Below are 18,188 nucleotides of genomic sequence, written 5' to 3'. Positions count from 1 at the left end.
AAGCAGCTTAGTCATGCCGGCCACATGACCCAGAAGCTGTCTGCGGACAAACGCTGGCTCCCTCGGCCTATAGAGCGAGATGAGCATGCAACCCCAGAGTCATCCGCAACTGGACCTAACGGTCAGGGGTACCTTTTAGTGCATCAGCACTAGTTTCTTGTGTATTAACACTTGTACAATAAGCACTTTGTATACTGAGATTTGATACTACAGATATTTGTTATGGCATTGAGACCAAGAAAGATCCGTGCTGTTAATCCACTACAGAACTTTTAAAGACCAAAAGAATGATATTTTTTTACAGACATGTATCCTTGATAAGGAGACCGTTTTATCTTTGGTTGCGTCTTGAGTGTGTTAAGAACTTAATAAATAGTTAGTGGGTGCTCCATTACATGTGGAAATAATGCATTACTATGTAAGTAAAAAACTCCAACAGCTTCTGGATTATAGCATCACTAAGAAATGGAAGCCAATCTTAGGCTATGTATGCAGAAAGGTTTGGGCTTCATTTTCAGGGCTCCCCTTAAATTCTGTGAGAGAAATTGTGTCCTCTTCACAGAGGGCACGTGTTACGGTGAGATCACTAAAACCGTCCTCAGTGTGTGGGTGGGAGCGATTGGATAGCCACAACAACCTGATTGGGTCCCTCGGTTGCTGGGGTAGTTCTGGCCAATGGGTTGAGAGAATTTGCAGCTGGGGGACCTATTTATACCGTTGCACGTTGCGTCAAGCTTCCTCTTAGCGCCTTGTGCTTCGGATCACCCGCCCACCCTCCCTATATTTAGGATCTTGCCATGACCTTGCTATGCCGTTGTGGGTCGTCTGCTTTCAGGGCAGGGGCCCGGTAAGAATTTCCCCATTTGGCTGATTGGCTGGTGCCACTTGTGTTTTCGCCTGCCGTGTAGGAAATCGTCACAACTTTGTAAGGTTTGGCGGTTAGGCATTGGTTCAAGGTGTGGTGGAGGGGAGGTTGTCACACCTGCCCCTCTCAATGTGCAATAGGGTATTCCGTTAAAGGAATCTAGGTGCTTGCCATGCTTTTGTCCGATCCCCTTCCAGGGGTTAGGGCCATGCCAGAGCACCTGGGAGCATTTTGGGGTGAGGTTGTGTCTGTGGTAGGACCAATGCTCTCCCAGTATGTTTACTCTTACTGACTTCTGCTGTTGTCAGTGCTGCCCTGCTGGAGCAAGTCACATAAAAGGATGTCACATAGAGGAGGGAGAAAGGTTGTTTTCTGCTGCTCCAGAGAAGCGGACACGGAGCAATGGATCCAAACTACAAGAAAGAAGATTCCACCTAAACATTAGGAAGAACTTCCTGACAGTAAGAGCTGTTCGACAGTGGAATTTGCTGCCAAGGAGTGTGGTGGAGTCTCCTACTTTGGAGGTCTTTAAGCAGAGGCTTGACAACCATATGTCAGGAGTGCTCTGATGGTGTTTCCTGCTTTGCAGGGGGTTGGACTCGATGGCCCTTGTGGTCTCTTCCAACTCTATGATTCTATGATTCTATGAACCAATGCCTAAGGAAACCACTCACATTCTGTAATCAATAAAGTTGTGGCCCAAATTAGGCCAATAACCTTAAACCAGGCATCCCCAAACTCAACCCTCCAGATGTGTCTTTCTTTGGGAGGTCTTGGGGGTCTTCACACGCAAAGTAAATGGATTTCAACCATCAAAACTAAAAGTGGCACAGCCTTCTCCCTTGAAGACTGCGGGTTTGGGTTTTAGCCAACTAAGTTCTAGTCAGAGTAGACTCATTGTAATGGACCTTTTAGTTGTGGCCGTTAATTTAAATGGGTCCACTTGGAGTAGGATTAACACTGGAAACAATCCACAGATATCTCCAGGGACAGACAACATGTTTCTCCTGCTAGCCTAGTGCCGTTTGCTCCTGATTATATTCCTTATATTCCCCAGATAAGTCCATGGCTGCTATTCTCTCTTTTGAGAAAAAGTAACCACCGCCACAATTTTGTTGTGCGGTCAGTGTATACCCTTGACAATCAATGCTTTTATCTTCACCGGATGTAATTGTCAATCACATTGACAGGTGTTTTGCTAAGAGAGGGTCTTCAAGATTATAGTCACATTTTCACTTTTTGAAATATGGAAACCCTAAGAAATATACCTTATTTTTCCATGTATAAGACAACCCCTGTTTTTTGAGCCCAAAATTAAGAAATAAATAATTTCAATGTTCCATGTATACGACAACCTCCAATTTCAAACTTAAAAAATTTGGGGGGAAATATAGACTTATACACGGAAAAATACAGTAATTTGGAATTTTATTTTATTTTTTCTGCTTTTTAAAGTAAAGAAATAGTTCTGTGTTTTAAAAGGACAGATATGTGACTTTTACATATAGGGAAGCTAGTGGACTTTCCCATAAAACTGGGAAATGAAGAACACTGATTTTAACGCTGTGTCTTAAAATGTTGTTAGTATTGTGAAAGGGTTTGTTCAGAATTGTCACAGTGGTTGGAAAATAACTTAAAAATCATAGCTTGTAAGTAAAACAGAAAGCAACCAGCTATATTGATGTTGTTCTCAGTTGTCAAGTAGCAGTTTAGAGGAAAAAGAAATGTTGTTTCAGGACAGAGTGGTAGTTTACTTATGCTTTGTGGTGGTTGCAGCATGTATGTATTTGTGGTGATAACTTTATATATCTGCATATATCCAGTTCTTCAACTTGCTCTGAAGAAAACAAGTAGGCTCTGGTAAACAAGTGAATGCTTGAATTCTTTATAATTATGTATTAATTTCTGTCTCTGCTACATATGATGTGGAAGGGGCTGGTGTAAATAAATCTTGGTTCTTTTAGGTAGCTACCCTCCAAACAGTTTAAGTAAATCACCATACATTTATTTAAATGAAAATTTGCACAATGGAGTGTAAATTTCTGCTGCAAAGGCCACATAGTTGAACCTGATATTCACGGCTTCGTGGCGGTGAGGCGAAGCAGTCCAGGTTGAGGGGACATTTTGCCTGAGGTGATGCCTGCAGGCCTTCCTATTGAAGGTAAAATCCATCTGAGTAAGAGTTTAAAACATTGACAAATATTCCCAATTACAGATAGGTAGCCGTGTTGGTCTGCCATAGTCAAAATAAAAAAATTCCTTCCAGTAGCACCTTAAAGACCAACTAAGTTAGTTCTTGGTATGAGCTTTCGTGTGCATGCATGAAGAAGTGTGCATGCACATGAAAGCTCATACCAAGAACTAACTTAGTTGGTCTTTAAGGTGCTACTGGAAGGATTTTTTTTTATTTTAAATATTCCCAAGTCACTCTCTGTTGTCAGGGTCAAATAACTGCACTAATTTGTGAGTTGAGAAGCAACTGTTGTTCACATAATTTTTTTTACCTCTGAACTTTGAATTAATTATATGGAAGATTAGTTGTACTGTACTCTCTTCCCCTAGAACAGATATTTGCGGTGGGAAAAACAGTCAAACCTCGGTTGTTGAATGTAATCCATTCCAGAAGCCCGTTCGGCTTCTGAAATGTTCCACAACCGAATCACGGCTTCTGATTGGCTGTAAGAACTTCTTGCATTCAAGTGGAAGTTGCGTCGAATGTTTGGCTTCCAAAAAACGTTCAAAAACCGGAACACTTACTTCCGGGTTTTCAGCGTTCGGGAGCCGAAATGTACGGTAACGGAGGCATTTGGGAACTGAGGTTTGACTGTGGCAGTTTAAGCTTTTGTTGCATGTCTGCAATGTAGTATGCTGATTTATTATATAATTTGGATGGGTACTCAACTATGTTTTACACTGAGTAAATCCAATGAACGTAATGAACATGATTAAGTTTGGTCTATTAATTCCAGCAGCTCCACTCTGCATTAAATATCACCCTAGTTTATAATAGTAGAATAATAACAACTACTACAAAACAACAACAACAACAGCAACATTATAAGAGTAAAAAGACAGTAACAGCAGTCTGATCCTTATTGGAAATGGTATTCTGAAAGTCTGCTGAAATAGAACTGTATAGTTTTGTCAACGTTAAACGTATCGCTTTGCAGTTACTCCAGTCCTGCAAAGACATTGTACACCTGGTTATCTTTAAACATGAGTCTCATCAATTAGTCTATTAAAAAACGGAAACAGTATTTGCTCCTTAAGACAGATATAGTACTGATAAAAAACTGGAAGCTGCAACTTTAAAATAGGTGTGAGGAACCCCGCTGGTATTACCCTCTCCTCCCAGCCACAAGCTATTTATAAGAAAATAACTGAAAGGGGAAAGGGCTTTGATGGTGTGCAAAATGTACGTTGGCCGGCTTCTTCCTCTACAAGAAGTTCAGATGTCTCAGTAGATGGATTTGTGTTCCTGACAAATACACAAACAGTGCGCATGAATTTTGCATTTGCCAAGTTAATCACTTGCCTTTTGAAGCGTCTGGGCTGAGCGATGGGGGTGGAGACGCTCCTTCAGGTCTACATTATTTGGGGTTGGAAGTCTTTTTGCTTTTTAGCACAGGGAGAGATAAAAGGATATTGGACAGTTTTGTTGTTGTTTTTTAACCCATTTTGATACAAAACATCCTTGGAGAAAATGGTGAGATTTGAGTGGAGTTACTAAGGATTAAGTACATGCCTCTGCTTCCAAGTGAAATAGCTCTCTGTGCATGTCTGTGAAGGTTGCAGAACGGTGGGAGGGGCCCTTGCTATCACGGATTGGGTCCCCCACAGCTTCCCACTGGGGTTTTGTTGTTGTTTAGTCGTTTAGTTGTGTCCGACTCTTCATGACCCCATGGACCAAAGGACGCCAGGCACTCCTGTCTTCCACTGTCTCCCGCAGTTTGGTCAAACTCATGCTGGTAGCTTCGAGAACACTATCCAGCCATCTCGTCCTCTGCCGTCCCCTTCTCCTTGTGCCCTCCATCTTTCCCAGCATCAGGGACTTTCCCAGGGAGTCTTCTCTTCTCATGGGGTGGCCAAAGTATTGGAGTCTCAGCTTCAGGATCTGTCCTTCCAGTGAGCACTCAGGGCTGATTTCCTTAAGAATGGATAGGTTTGATTTTCTTGCAGTCCATGGGACTCTTAAGAGTCTCCTCCAACACCATAATTCAAAAGCATCAATTCTTCGCCGATCAGCCTTCTTTATGGTCCATCTCTCATTTCCATACATCACTACTGGGAAAACCATAGCTTTTACTATACGGACCTTTGTTGGCAAGGTGATGTCTCTGCTTTTTAAGATGCTGTCTAGGTTTGTCATTGCTTTTCTCCCAAGAAGCAGGCGTCTTTTAATTTCGCGGCTGCTGTCACCATCTGCAGTGATCATGGAGCCCAAGAAAGTAAAATCTCTCACTGCCTCCATTTCTTCCCCTTCTATTTGCCAGGAGGTGATGTGCCCAGTGGCCATGATCTTCATTTTTTTGATGTTGAGCTTCAAACCATATTTTGCGCTCTCCTCTTTCACCCTCATTAAAAGGTTCTTTAATTCCTCCTCACTTTCTGCCATCAATGTTGTGTCATCTGCATATCTGAGGTTGTTGATATTTTTCCCCGCAATCTTAATTCCGGCTAGGGATTCATCCAGCCCAGCCACAACCCTCAACCAGTCTGAAAAAGTTTACTCATTCCTGTGCATAAATAAGTAAGCGTAAATAAGTGACCATAGCCATATGTCCCTGTGTGTGTGATTCCACATATGTGGGAAAAATTAATCCAGTTCCAGAGATATAAACGTACAAGATGGATAGCTTTTATCATAATTGTTTTTGTGTCAAGGTAGATGGTAGGAAATGGGTGGGCTGGGTTTACAAAATCTTAGGTGTGCTGAATCCTGTATGGGACTGCAGCCTCAACCCTTTATTTTCAGTGGAGTTGGTCACAGCATAGGATCAGGCTGTTAATATTTTGAATACCTATAAGTTAACATAGCTCAAGGGGAGAATGCGTTTGACTGTTTCCGTGAGGGATTCCTACAGGCTTCGATTCTGTTGAAAAGACTTGCTTTTCCCAGTGTGCAACTATCATTTATAGTGGGGAGCCTCTGGCCTGCAGGCGATGCTGGAGAAGTTAAATCTGTGGCTGCGAAAGAACAGCCAGCAGCTTGCTTATTATTATTATCCATCGTTGTTGTTATAATTATTAACTCCAAGGCTTCTTAGTTGTTCCTTTGTAGTTGCAGCTTGAACCCAGGTGAATTCTCTCCTCTTTCAATTGTGTGCTGTTGAGGCTTTTAAAGCTGTTTTCCGCAGGGATCCCATTCATTTCGCGCCCCCCAAGGAATCTGATTCCCACCAAAAGCAGAGATATTTCTACAGTAGAAGGTTGAGTGTGTGTGTTTCATGGCTAACACTCAGCAGGAAGAAGAGGAGATACTCTGCCTACAATTAGAAGAGCTGAGCTACCTCTGTGAGTTCAGTTTTCAAACCTTGCATTTCTTCAAAATATACTTCCAGGCTTCTCTCTTTCTCAACCTTATTTTTTATATGTTTTGGTTGGAATTGGAAGGTTAGCCGCTTTTTAATCCAACGAGGTTACCAGCCCTTCTTTAGGGTATATGTTCTTTGCAGCACAAGTGTTTTGTCCAATGTAACCCGAGGAATTTTAAACCCAAGAAACAGTAAGAAAGTATAGTACAGCCATACCTTGGGTTGCGAATGTGATCCTTGCGGGAGGCACGTTCGCAACCTGCAGCGCCGCATCTGCACATGCACATGTGCGTGATGCAATTTGGTGTTTCTGCGCATGCACGAGCGCCGAAACCCGGAAGTAACCTATTCTGGTACTTCCGGGCTTGGCGCGGTCCGCAACCCAAACATGCACAACCCGCAGTGTTCGCAACCCGAGGTATGACTGTACCTGCAACTAAAACACACCATTTCTTGCTGTGTTCTCCTCTGCATCCCCCAGAAAAAAGCACTGGTTTTGTATCTTAAATGACGTTGCTTCTGCCGATGTCTGTGTATTTATTTCAGGGTGTGCCAATCACTGACAAGGTCAGACATTTAGAGCCTCTAAGGTGACTTTGTTCTCAGTTAAATGTGCATATATTCCTTATGTGACCAAATGTTTAAAAGTACTAATGAGCTAGTCCTGCTGGTTAATGGCAATTTTGCAAAGTATTGCATGCTAAAAAAAATTCCTTCAGCAACATGTACTTCTTTTATTCATTCAAACAAACAAACAAACCCAAAATTTCAGCTAGTTAGCCAGATATTTGAATTTTGTGTTTTTCAAAACCATATGAAGCTATCCATAATTATCAGATAGCAGCACTATTGCCAAAGTGTCTAATTTACATATTTTTTGTATTGACAATTGTCTGAAAATTCCCACTGGCTTTAATAGGAAGCTGTACAGGGTCTTGCGTGCCATTTCCCTCACTCCTCTTGCTGCTCTGCATTATAGCTAAGCCAGGAGTATTGAGTTAATAAGAACTTTCATCTTTCAGGGGTGCCGTTTCTTTCTGGATTCCGTTTCTTGTCCAAGGCATTTGATAACTCTCTTACTTTTCTAAATGCCAGCGTATGTGAGATCAGAAAGTAGCTATTCGAAGCCAACTCGTGTCGAACTGGAAGCACATTTATTTTCGTTTATTAAAACTTGTGCATACTGCCTTTCCTCTTGTTAGATCAGGATGGCATCTGACGTAAAATCAATACAAACAAACACAAAACAATCGTAAAAGCCACAGGAGAGAAGTGAAACAGATTGAGATTTTCTCAAATTTAAGTGTTTAAATTCCTGGGTGGGGGGAAAATGTTTTTGTCTAGCGCAGGGGTAGTTAATCTCCAGCGGATGAACTCCAATGTTCATCTGCCCGTCAGCCTAGCCAGTGGTCAGGAATGATGGGAGTTGTCATATGATGTAGAGGGGCCTAGGGAAGCCAGCCCTGGTCTAGCGCTGACATTTTCTCTTGGGGTGTCCATTTTACAAGCTGGGCACTGGATCCATTCAAGGGACGGCTTCTTCCCCTAATGTGCAATTGTGAACAATTTAACCTTTCTGTGCCTACGTTTTCCCATTTGGAGAATGGGAATCCTGCCTAGCAGCTTATTTGCAAAACAGAGTCTGAAGATATCTAAATGACAAGTGCTATGCAAGTGATTAATGGTTTTTTTATGTTAAACAGCAGTTACCACAAATCCGAGTTTTATTTTCGTAGAATTGGAAGGGACCCCCAGGGTCATCTAGTCCAATCCCCTGCAATGCAGGAATCTCAGCTAAAACATCCATGACAGATGGTCATCCAACCTCTGCTTAGAGTGTTATTGATATTGATGACTCTTTCATAGTTCAGATCTTTACCTATGGGGTGGTGCAGCCTTATTGCAGCAGGTATAGCCTCCTCCCATTGAGAGCGCCAACCTTAGTGCATGGGTTGTGTGCCTTGCCCCCTGAGAGTTTAGCCATTCCCTGAGCCCTGGGCCAGGCCATGGGCACTGAGATGCTCTGCAGGTGAGCCCAGTTGTCGTCTTCATATGCTGTAAAAAGACTCCGATTTTTCAGTGTGTCAGCAAACTTGCCCATGAAATCTGTTGAGCAGAGAATGTTGTAAGTTTGGGCTTTATTTACTTGTATTTGTTTTTAAGAAACAGTGAGTTTTTGTTTGTTTACATACTGTTTACAATGACACAGGTTTATTTTTAATATATACAGCGGTTGAGATATTTATTGCATATGCTATTTGAAAGATGTTTTATGTGTTTTGCACCTTTGGGATATATTGTTACATTTCTGTATTCGGAATATTTGGGTGGTTCTGTTAATAGTAATTTTATGACTTCTAAGTGACCAGTTTTTTGTGCCTTTTTATTACTGGATGCATGATTGCCTATTTATTATTGTATGGAAGTCATGGAGATGTGTATTTTTGTATGCTGCTGGATGCAATGGTTGATTTTATTGTACATTTATGAGATATGCCTCCCTTAAAGGGCACTCGATGGATCTTCCTTCTGAAATAAACCAATACATACAATCTCAAAAATTTATTTGAATTTTTTTTAGTGAGAAATGGGTTTAATGAGCAGACTGACTTCTGAATAGACAAGATTGGGATTGCCCTGGACAAGAAAATCTAACGCGCTGCATATTGTGTCCGTTGCTCCAGGACTCCTTTGTCCATCGCACAACAAAAGATGGAGGGTGGTTGTCTCCGAACATTGGATGGATGCCTGGCTCCTCATTCCTTTTATTTGTGTGCCGCTTTTCCGCACACACAAAAAACATGCTCAAAGGGGCTTACGACAAAGAAAACAATAACATTTCAAAAACAGTGGAAAAGAATTTCCTAATAACATAGCAAAACAGCACAATAGCAAATATAATAACATACACAAAAAACCCTTTTCAGAACTATAAATATAGCAAGATTATATAAACAACACCCAGCATGCAATAACAAAAATAACAAGGGAGTTTGACCGTTGCACCTTGGTTGTAGAAACGCCCCTCCCATGATGTGGCTTACACTTCCTCTCCTTCAGCAGCTTCATAGAAGGCTTCAAAGTGCAGGGGGCGAGGTAATAATAATAATAATAATAATAATAATAATAATAATAATAATAATAATAATAATTTATTATTTGTACCCCGCCCATCTGGCTGGGTTTCCCCAGCCACTCTGGGTGGCTTCCACAAAGACCAAAAATACACTAATATGTCATACATTAAAAACTTCCCTGAACAGGGCTGCCTTAAGATGTCTTCTGAATGTCAGGTAGTTGTTTATCTCTTTGAGGGAGGGTGTTCCACAGGGCGGGCGCCACTACCGAGAAGGCCCTCTGCCTGGTTCCCTGTAGCTTTGCTTCTTGCAATGAGGGAACCACCAGAAGGCCCTTGGTGCTGGACCTCAGTGTCCAGGCGGAACGGTGGGGGTGGAGAGGCTCCTTCAGGTATACAGGACCAAGGCCGTTTAGGGCTTTAAAGGTCAACACCGACACTTTGAATTGTGCTCGGAAACGTACTGGGAGCCTATGCAGATCTCTCAGGACCGGTGTGATGTGGTCTCGGCGGCTGCCCCCAGTCACCAGTCTAGCTGCCGCATTCTGGATTAGTTGTAGTTTCCGGGTCACCTTCAAAGGTAGCCCCACGTAGAGCACATTGCAGTAGTTCAGGTAGCTGAAAACACCCCTCCCATGGTGTTCCTCATAAGAGATAAAGATGCATAGATGCATAGCACCCAGTGACTTGCAGCTGCAGTGGGCAGTTTCTCTAAAATGAAATGCTCCCTCCACCTTGTGGTGGTGAATCCGTCCAAATTCTTCCATCTTTACCACTCCAGAGACTGCTGGCTGCCTCTTCTCACCCAAGAATGCACTTGCAGTAGCAGCTGCTCTTGCATTTGCTGCAGGACACACCTGTACAGTGGTGCCCCGCAAGACGAATGCCTCGCAAGACGGAAAACTCGCTAGACGAAAGAGTTTTCCGTTTTGGAGGTGCTTCGCAAAACGAATTTCCTATGGGCTTGCTTCGCAAGACGACAATGTCTTGCGAGTTCCTGCTGGTTTTTTTCCCTCCCCCCCTTTTTCTAAGCCGCTAAGCCGCTTATCAGCTGATCCGATCAGCAGATAAGCCGCTAAAAGGCGCTAATAGCACTAACCCGCTAATCCTTCAATGGGCTTGCTTCGCAAGACGAAAAAACCACTAGACGAAGAGAATCACAGAACGGATTCTTTTCGTCTTGCGAGGCACCACTGTACTTTGGCTCTGTTAGGTGGTGTTACACAGTATCTCCCTAAATTTATATTTAAGTTTTCAGTGCTTGTGTGAACACACAAACATCATGTAGTTGTTACCTGGTCTGTGTTAAGTTGTGGGTGAATATATCAGACGACACAGTGATTCTTCAAACAACTCTTATTTATTCACAGGCCAGAACAGGACTGAACTGAAGGGTTCAGCCAGCCTGCTTATATAGAGCTCCACTAGAACGCAACAGTAACCACTTTCTGTAACTATCCAATCACTGAAATCACTTTCAATCCCTTATTTGCATATGTGGACCTGAGTGAAAACTACCGGTATCTACAGTATCCCCCTGCTGGCCCAGGGTGAGAACTTCAGTACATAACAGTCTGCTTCTCATGCTGTTCATTTGAGGGCACCTTTATTGGGGGCTGATGATCATCCCAGCTGGGCCTGTTTCACCCAAACAAATTTCCCATTTGTCTGTTTTTAAAACAACACCGTTCAATCAGCTTGATGCCTTCTGACTATCTTTCTCCAGAAGAGCAGAGAGAAGATACTGGTTCGAATACGTTCTCACTGCACAATAGAGGCGTCGCAGTTCCTCATTCCCGCCCTTTGCTTTAATTTCTGATTTGCACTAAACCCAACAGCAAGCATGTCTGGGACATAACACTAATACAAGTTTATTGCATGCGAGGTTAGTTTGATCTTACACAATTGTACAGTTAATTTCGACTCATCTGCAACACATACCATAGAAGACATAACAAGCTGCGTCTCAAACTATAACTATTCAAAATATATCGGGGTGGGGAATCTGACTAAAGCACCAACAGGAGTAACAGCACATCCAGCCTCTTCCCTTTCTTCAGGTGTGCTCACAAAGAACAGTTTCATGCTGAAATGTCATGTTAGGGGAACACTTGGTAACCCACAACAACATGGTGAAGACCATGGGAAGATCTAGTGCAAAAAAGCAGAGGTGGAAGTCCAGCCTAGTATGACAGCAGACTGTTTCTTCAAGACCTCCATACTGTTGTTGAAAAATTTAGGGTTGGCATTCACAGCTCATCTCTCCATGAAGGGATTCAGTGTCCCTTAAGCCCATTATTGGTCAGAGAAAAATGAATGGAAGCAGGAACCAATAGAAGGAAAGCAAGGAAATGTTTCTTTTTCTGTTGCAACAGTCGTTCCCCCCCACCCACCCACCGGGTGAGGACCCAGAACAAAGGTGTGTAAAAACTTTTAAAGGTTTTAGAAATTGCCCAACCCCTTAGCCACCCAAAAGCACCACACAAGTGTTGCAGAAGGCAGATTCCAAAATTCATATTCCAGGTAGTGAATGGCCCAGATGGGCCTGCAGCATAGCTGTCAAGCGTCCCTTATTTGGAGGGACAGTCCCTTATCCCAGCGCCATGTCCCTCTGCTGTCCCTTATTGATGGATGTCCCTTAAATTTTGCGGGTTTCAAAGGAAGCAGCTCCTCTCACTCCCTCCCTGCCGGCCAGGGAGGAGGGAGGCTCCAACTGTGTTGCTTGGCTGCCCGCCCTGCCCCCCTCCGGCCTCCTCTCACCAGCCTTGGCCCCTGGGAGCCCCTCCCCGCCGAGACTGGTGGGAGCCTCGGGCTCTTCCACCACCATCCTCCTTGCGGCCGCCGAACTGGGCGTCTCTGCCTGGGGCCTCCCCTCTGCCTGTCACCGCCGCTCCCGCTAGACCGCACTGCGGCTGTGCTGCCGAAGGACCCAGATGAGATGGGCAGCCTGGCATGATCTATGAATTGCTGAGGAGCCTTGAGAGGAGAGCGAGGGCAACCATAGAGAAAGCAGTTCAGAGAGAGGAGGAAGAGGAGGAGGCGGAGGCACGGGCAGGTGTTCCAAGGGCTACAAGGGAAGGACCGCAAGCACTTCTCCCATAGATTTGTAGTGGTAGACTAGCATAGATGGTCTGATCTGTGGGTTTACTTTGGGTGCTAGTCCCCCCCCCCGCCCCACCTGATGGAATTGAGAGCTGCAGATGGAGCGCGAGAGAAAAGATACAGAACTGCAGCAGCATCTTTGTAGCCTGGACTTTGTTTTGCGCAAAAAGTGGTTGCTGCTTGTAGTTATTTAATTGCAGTGTTTCATTGACTAAAATCCCTTATTTTGGCTGCTGGTCCCTTATTTTCAAATCTGTAAGTTGACAGCTATGGCCTGCAGGCAATTCATACTAAATGCTATGGGTCAGACTTTGGATTGGCTTACAACAACCCTGCCGTGTTGTTCAGGAATATTAGACCTTAATTGCACATTGGGTTGAAACTGGAAAGAATACAACCCTAAAATAGAATCCATTGCTTTTTATGCAGGTTGTTAGCCAGAGAGAGTTGGGTGTATTGCAAACCCTTCAGTGCAGTTCAGAGATGGCTAGATTGACTGGGAAAATCAGAAATCAGGAGGATCAAAACTTCAGTAGAAAATGGGACAAATATCGATTGTATTTAAAAGAACACTGGAAACACTTGAACTCTTTGGCAGGCTGTGAATAATGTTACAAAGACTTTGGATATATTGGAGGACTATAATTCTTTTTTTGACCTCCTCAGCCACTGACTAATGCAGGGCCAGGCTCAGAACCACTTTGCTATGGAGTGGGAAAGAGTCTCCCAGGGGTTATCTAGTCTAACCCCCTGCTATTCAGGAGCCAGCTTGTATAGTCTAGTACACTGGTACCTCGGGTTAAGTACTTAATTCGTTCCGAAGGTCTGTTCTTAACCTGAAACTGTTCTTAACCTGAAGACCACTTTAGCTAATGGGGCCTCCTGCTGCCGCCGCGCTGCCAGAGCACAGTTTCTGTTCTCATCCTGAAGCAAAGTTCTTAACCTGAAGCACTATTTCTGGGTTAGCGGAGTCTGTAAGCTAAAGCGTATGTAACCTGAGGTACCACTGTATATTCTAGTACAGTGGTACCTCGGGTTACAGGTGCTTCAGGTTACAGATGCTTCAGGTTACAGACTCCGATAACCCAGAAATAGTGCTTCAGGTTAAGAACTTTGCTTCAGGGTGAGAACAGAAATCGTGTTGCGGCTGTGTGGCGGCAGCAGGAGGCCCCATTAGCTAAAGTGGTGCTTCAGGTTAAGAACAGTTTCAGGTTAAGAACGGACCTCCGGAACGAATTAAGTACTTAACTCGAGGTACCACTGTATATTGTGGGGGGAAAGAACCACAAGCACCAGCCCAACGACCAGTGTGAGGGCTGGACTGAAGTGTAACAGTAGTAATTTTCCATTTATTTATAGCCCGCCTTTCCCCCTGACAGGGACTCCAGGCGGCTTACGTAAGGGCAGGCCGGGGCGGGCAGACGGGGGGGGGGCACAAGCGTCACGCGGCGGCTTCGTTCGCGGCTACTGCGCATGCGGGGTGTGTGGCAGCGGGGGGGGGGGCGAACGTTAGCGGCGGCGGCGAACGCGTCCCTGTGTGTGTTCTCGCGAGAAGGAGGAGGCGGAGGAGGAGGAGGAGGCGGCGGCGAAGGCGATGGTCCGCGAGTTGTGGGGGGAAGGAAGGAAACGCCTCAGGTGAGGAGGGCGGGGCGGGCGGAATTGAGCCGGGCGAGGGGGCGTCGAGACCCCCTCGAAAGGGACAGGTGACTCCGGGGAGGGGGGGAAGGGCTGCGCGCGCCCCCCGCCCTCCCCCTCAGAGCAACGGTCCGGCGCCCCCTCCCCCCGCCCGGCTCTCGGCCTTCCTCCCCCCCCCCCCGCTCGTGACACCACTCCGGACCCCTCCCCCCTTTCCCTCATTCCGGCCGGGGGGGGCAGGAAGAGGAGCAGCGGCCACAACACCCATCGTGATGATGAGGATGCTCCGCGGGATCCTCGCAGCTGCACCGGGGGGAAGGGGGGTCTCTAGGTCACCGGGGGGAGGGAGGGAGGGAGACGGGTCGCAAGGCCCTTCCGAGCGCTTTGCCCGCTGCTTTTCTTATTCTTAGTAGGAGCAATGAATTAGCTCAGTGCTCAGGTGGCTTCGGAGCACTTTACAAAACTGTTATTTTTTTATATACAGTACATGGGGTATGTGTGTGTGTGGATATATATGTAACTTTTGTATATTTAATAAATCATCACTATAATTGTAATGAATATTATGTATTATCCACTTGGGGCAATCATTATTATTTATAATAAATGTTATTATTATAAATAATTATAGATATAAACACACACACATATATATACAGTGGTACCTTGGGTTAAGTACTTGATTCGTTCCGCAGGTCCGTTCTTAACCTGAAACTGTTCTAACCTGAAGCACCACTTTAGCTAATGGGGCCTCCCGCTGCTGCCACGCCACCAGAGCACAATTTCTGTTCTCATCCTGAAGCAAAGTTCTTACCCCGAGGTACTATTTCTGGGTTAGCAGAGTCTGTAATCTGAAGCATCTGTAACCTGAAGTACCACTGTGTGTGTGTATATATAAATACACACACACACACACACACACACAATCACAATCACATAACATTATTAAAATACAGAGTAATTAAAGATACACCACAATTAAAACACACTGGGAATGTACACAGCAAAACAATCCACTTTGGGATTGCACAGCCGTTTGAACAGGAGAGTGGCCAAGAGGTCAAGTCGAGGCCTTTGTCAGACCCGGCAGGAAGGCAGTAAAGATGGGGCTTCTCCTGTTCCAGCACAGCAAGGGTTTCTCGGCACCCCAGCCTGCCTCTGCTGTGCAAGCCGGTCATCCTCAGGCCAGGACGCAACTCACAGGGGTCTGTTGGTGCTCTTACTGGGCATTGTCTTTTAGGTAACCTGCTCCAGAGTCGTTCAGTGCCTCCTGTGCAAGTAACAAGGCCTCAGAACGGACTCAGTGGCTAATAATTTTGTTCTGTGAATCACCCTGAGACCTCTGGGTATACGGTGGTATATAAATTCAATAAATGTTAATAAAAAGAAAGCCATGCACATCCCTTTAAGGGGCTCTGCTTTCCACCCAGTAGGTAAAGGTAAAGGACCCCTGGATGGTTAAGTCTAGTCAAAGGCGACTGGGGTGCGGCACTCGTCTCTCTTTTCAGGCTGAGGGAGCTGGTGTTTGTCCACAGACAGATTTCCAGGTCATGTGGCCAGCATGACTAAACCGCTTCTGGTGCAACAGGACATCATGACAAGTGCCAGAGCACATGGAAACGTCATTTGCATTCCCACCGCAGCGGTACCTATTTACCTACTTGCACTGGTGTGCTTTCGAACTTCTAGGTTGGTAGGAGCTGGGACAGAGCAACAGGAGCTCACCCTGTTGTCCGGATTCGAACCGCCAACCTTCCAATTGGCAAGCCCAAGAGGCTCAGTGGTTTAGACCACAGCACCACCCGCATCTCTTTGCCACCCAGTAGAAGTCCATGTGCACCTTAGGTAGCCATAGCCATCCATATATTAAAAGAGTGGGAGATAATGGCTTGTCTGAAGCCACCTAAAAGGTAAAAGGTAAAGCCACCTAGTAAGTTGGTGGCAGAAAACATAACGTGCCCCTTCTCCCTACCACCTGCATAAAGTCATCTCATCTGGACTCAGACCGCAGCATAAGAGGAGGACCTTAATGTGTTTCCCCACATCCCCTTTTAGTACCCCCCCCCCATCTCCAAAGTTGCAGTTTGTCCCTGAAGGTGCCCCATGGCATCTTTGGGGAAAATAACAATGGGGGGAGAGAGAAAATGGGACAAATTTTCCTGCAATCCCAGACTGTGCATGTCTTTGGTGAGGCCCTGAGGCTTTGGCAACAAGGAAACTAATTGTTCCTGCCTGGTCCAGCATGTGTCTCTATAGCACCAGGCCATTAAAAAATACAAAACTTTTTTTCAGTGGACCCTGGCATTTGCTCCACCATGCCAGGTGCTAGCTCAGTGCCTAGAGACAACTTCTTCAAGCCACACTGCTTAGATTTTTGCTATATATTACTTGTTTATGCACTGTAGAATGTTATGGTAGAAAAAAAGAAAAAGGATTGAATTCAAACCATATGATGAAGCTCTTATAAATTGAGCTAAACTGGGTTGACAAGAGTATAGAGTCAGTCAGCTTGGTGTCAGTTCTTTCAGCCTGTTGTTTACCTTATGCCTTTAAAAACTGAGGTGCCTTTATTGCTGGGATGACTAGATGTAAAGAGGAATGGGGTTTCTGTATCTTGAAATACTTGTAGAATATAAAATCTCGGCAACTATGGTTGTTCTTACCCTGTACAGGCAATGACCAATTTATGCACATTCGATGTGTGCGCAACTGTGCATGCATGCAGAAGTTGGTGGAATGGGGGGGGCATTATGGGCTTATGCATGCTCTGCCATTGTGCATGATGACCTGGCACACAAACCCCACGTAAATTGGGGGTTGTCTATATCAAAATTCACCATCAATATATAGAACACAAAAGGACAAGTAGAGTTTGTCAACAATGTTGGTGCCTATTTGTTGAAAATACATAATTGCTCCTATTTCACTTAGTTTTCTGGTGGCCATCCTGATAGATGTAATATCTCAGTGGTATAGGACTTACGTTTAAGTATAGAATTGCACTGTGCAACACACTATGAAAATATTAGTAAGGTTATAACTTACTGAGCCAGCTATTGCTAGTGAATATGTGTGTATGTATGTATGCAATTCAAGTTATATTTAACTGCCTGTTGGGCCTGGTTGCATGCTTGGAAACTCTCTTAGTACAAGACCTCTGTCCCAGTAGACATGGAGTAATAAAGACTAAAAGTAATAAAAAGACTAAAAGGAACTGGACAGAGTACGTTTTTCTCATTGCCAGGTAACAACAGCCTCCCACACTCATTTGAAATGCAGGGGATGGGGAGGAGATTTCAAGGTGACAGAGTGCACTTTCTAACCAGACCAGAGCCATCTAACCTGTTTTGAAAATTAAGCATTCTTTGCAGACTTCTGTGTAATGAGAAAACCCTTAATTTTAAAAATTGGCCTTACAAAAGATGGTAATTTACCTGACATGTGCATAGCAGTTGCAAAGTGCTCATTTATTCCTGGTACTGTACCTCTTTTCCTCAGTCAGGTATTTTGCTAAATAGCCGTTGCCCACCATTTTCAGTCAGGTATATTGTCACCACTCAGTCTGGGGATGGAACGGGCTATTGCTTGTGTGCCAAGTGGATCAAGCCTGAGTAACATCCTTCAGGAATCTTTCTTTGCTAAAATGAATGAAAGGATAACAGATGAACAGAACACAACCTGTTGTCTTCCATTGCAAAGGAATATAAGGACAAATAACTAGCCTAAAAATGAAGGTTCAAAGGTTCCTTGTGAAGAAGAAGTCCTGGAAAAGGGGGATGGAGTTTAGAGTGAAGGAATTCCCTTATTTAGTTAACTAACCCTAATCCACACGCTAAGGAGGGGGGGGGGAGAATACTCACAAATAGGATTTTGGCCAGGGAGCCTTGAAAAAATAATAATAGTAAGATGGAAGAATGAAGTGCCACCCTCAAGTGCTCCCTTTCAAAACCTCTGCTGTGCAATACCCTCAAAAATT

General features: G+C 44.6%; 1 protein-coding gene and 2 long non-coding RNA genes across 8 annotated transcripts in view; 2 read left to right on the top strand and 1 right to left on the bottom strand.

Annotated features, from left to right (window-relative positions):
• LOC308594059 overlaps nt 1-7,159 on the top strand; it is a 227,903-nt gene extending 220,744 nt beyond the window's left edge. Inside the window, exon 2 of the long non-coding RNA XR_014011277.1 lies at nt 4,914-7,159. This is a non-coding gene — a long non-coding RNA (uncharacterized lncRNA). The remainder of the gene's footprint in view (nt 1-4,913) is intronic.
• LOC308594052 overlaps nt 4,057-18,188 on the bottom strand; it is a 294,546-nt gene continuing 280,414 nt past the window's right edge. The window contains exon 2 of the long non-coding RNA XR_014011269.1: nt 4,057-4,165. This is a non-coding gene — a long non-coding RNA (uncharacterized lncRNA). The remainder of the gene's footprint in view (nt 4,166-18,188) is intronic.
• The window catches only part of AKAP11 (A-kinase anchoring protein 11), a 40,043-nt gene continuing 35,940 nt past the window's right edge, over nt 14,086-18,188 (top strand). For 5 of the 6 annotated variants that reach the window (XM_081206139.1, XM_081206138.1, XM_081206137.1 and 2 more), the window contains exon 1: nt 14,086-14,212. The gene's annotated coding sequence lies outside the window, so the exon portion shown is untranslated. The remainder of the gene's footprint in view (nt 14,213-18,188) is intronic. The other variant, XM_081206136.1, reaches the window with a different exon arrangement.

The sequence above is a fragment of the Podarcis bocagei genome, assembly GCF_964188305.1.
Source record: "Podarcis bocagei genome assembly, chromosome: 8".
NCBI classification, from domain to species: Eukaryota; Metazoa; Chordata; class Lepidosauria; order Squamata; family Lacertidae; genus Podarcis; species Podarcis bocagei.
The sequence above is the reverse complement of the archived record's forward strand: the minus strand, read 5'-3'. Positions and strand labels throughout refer to the sequence as shown.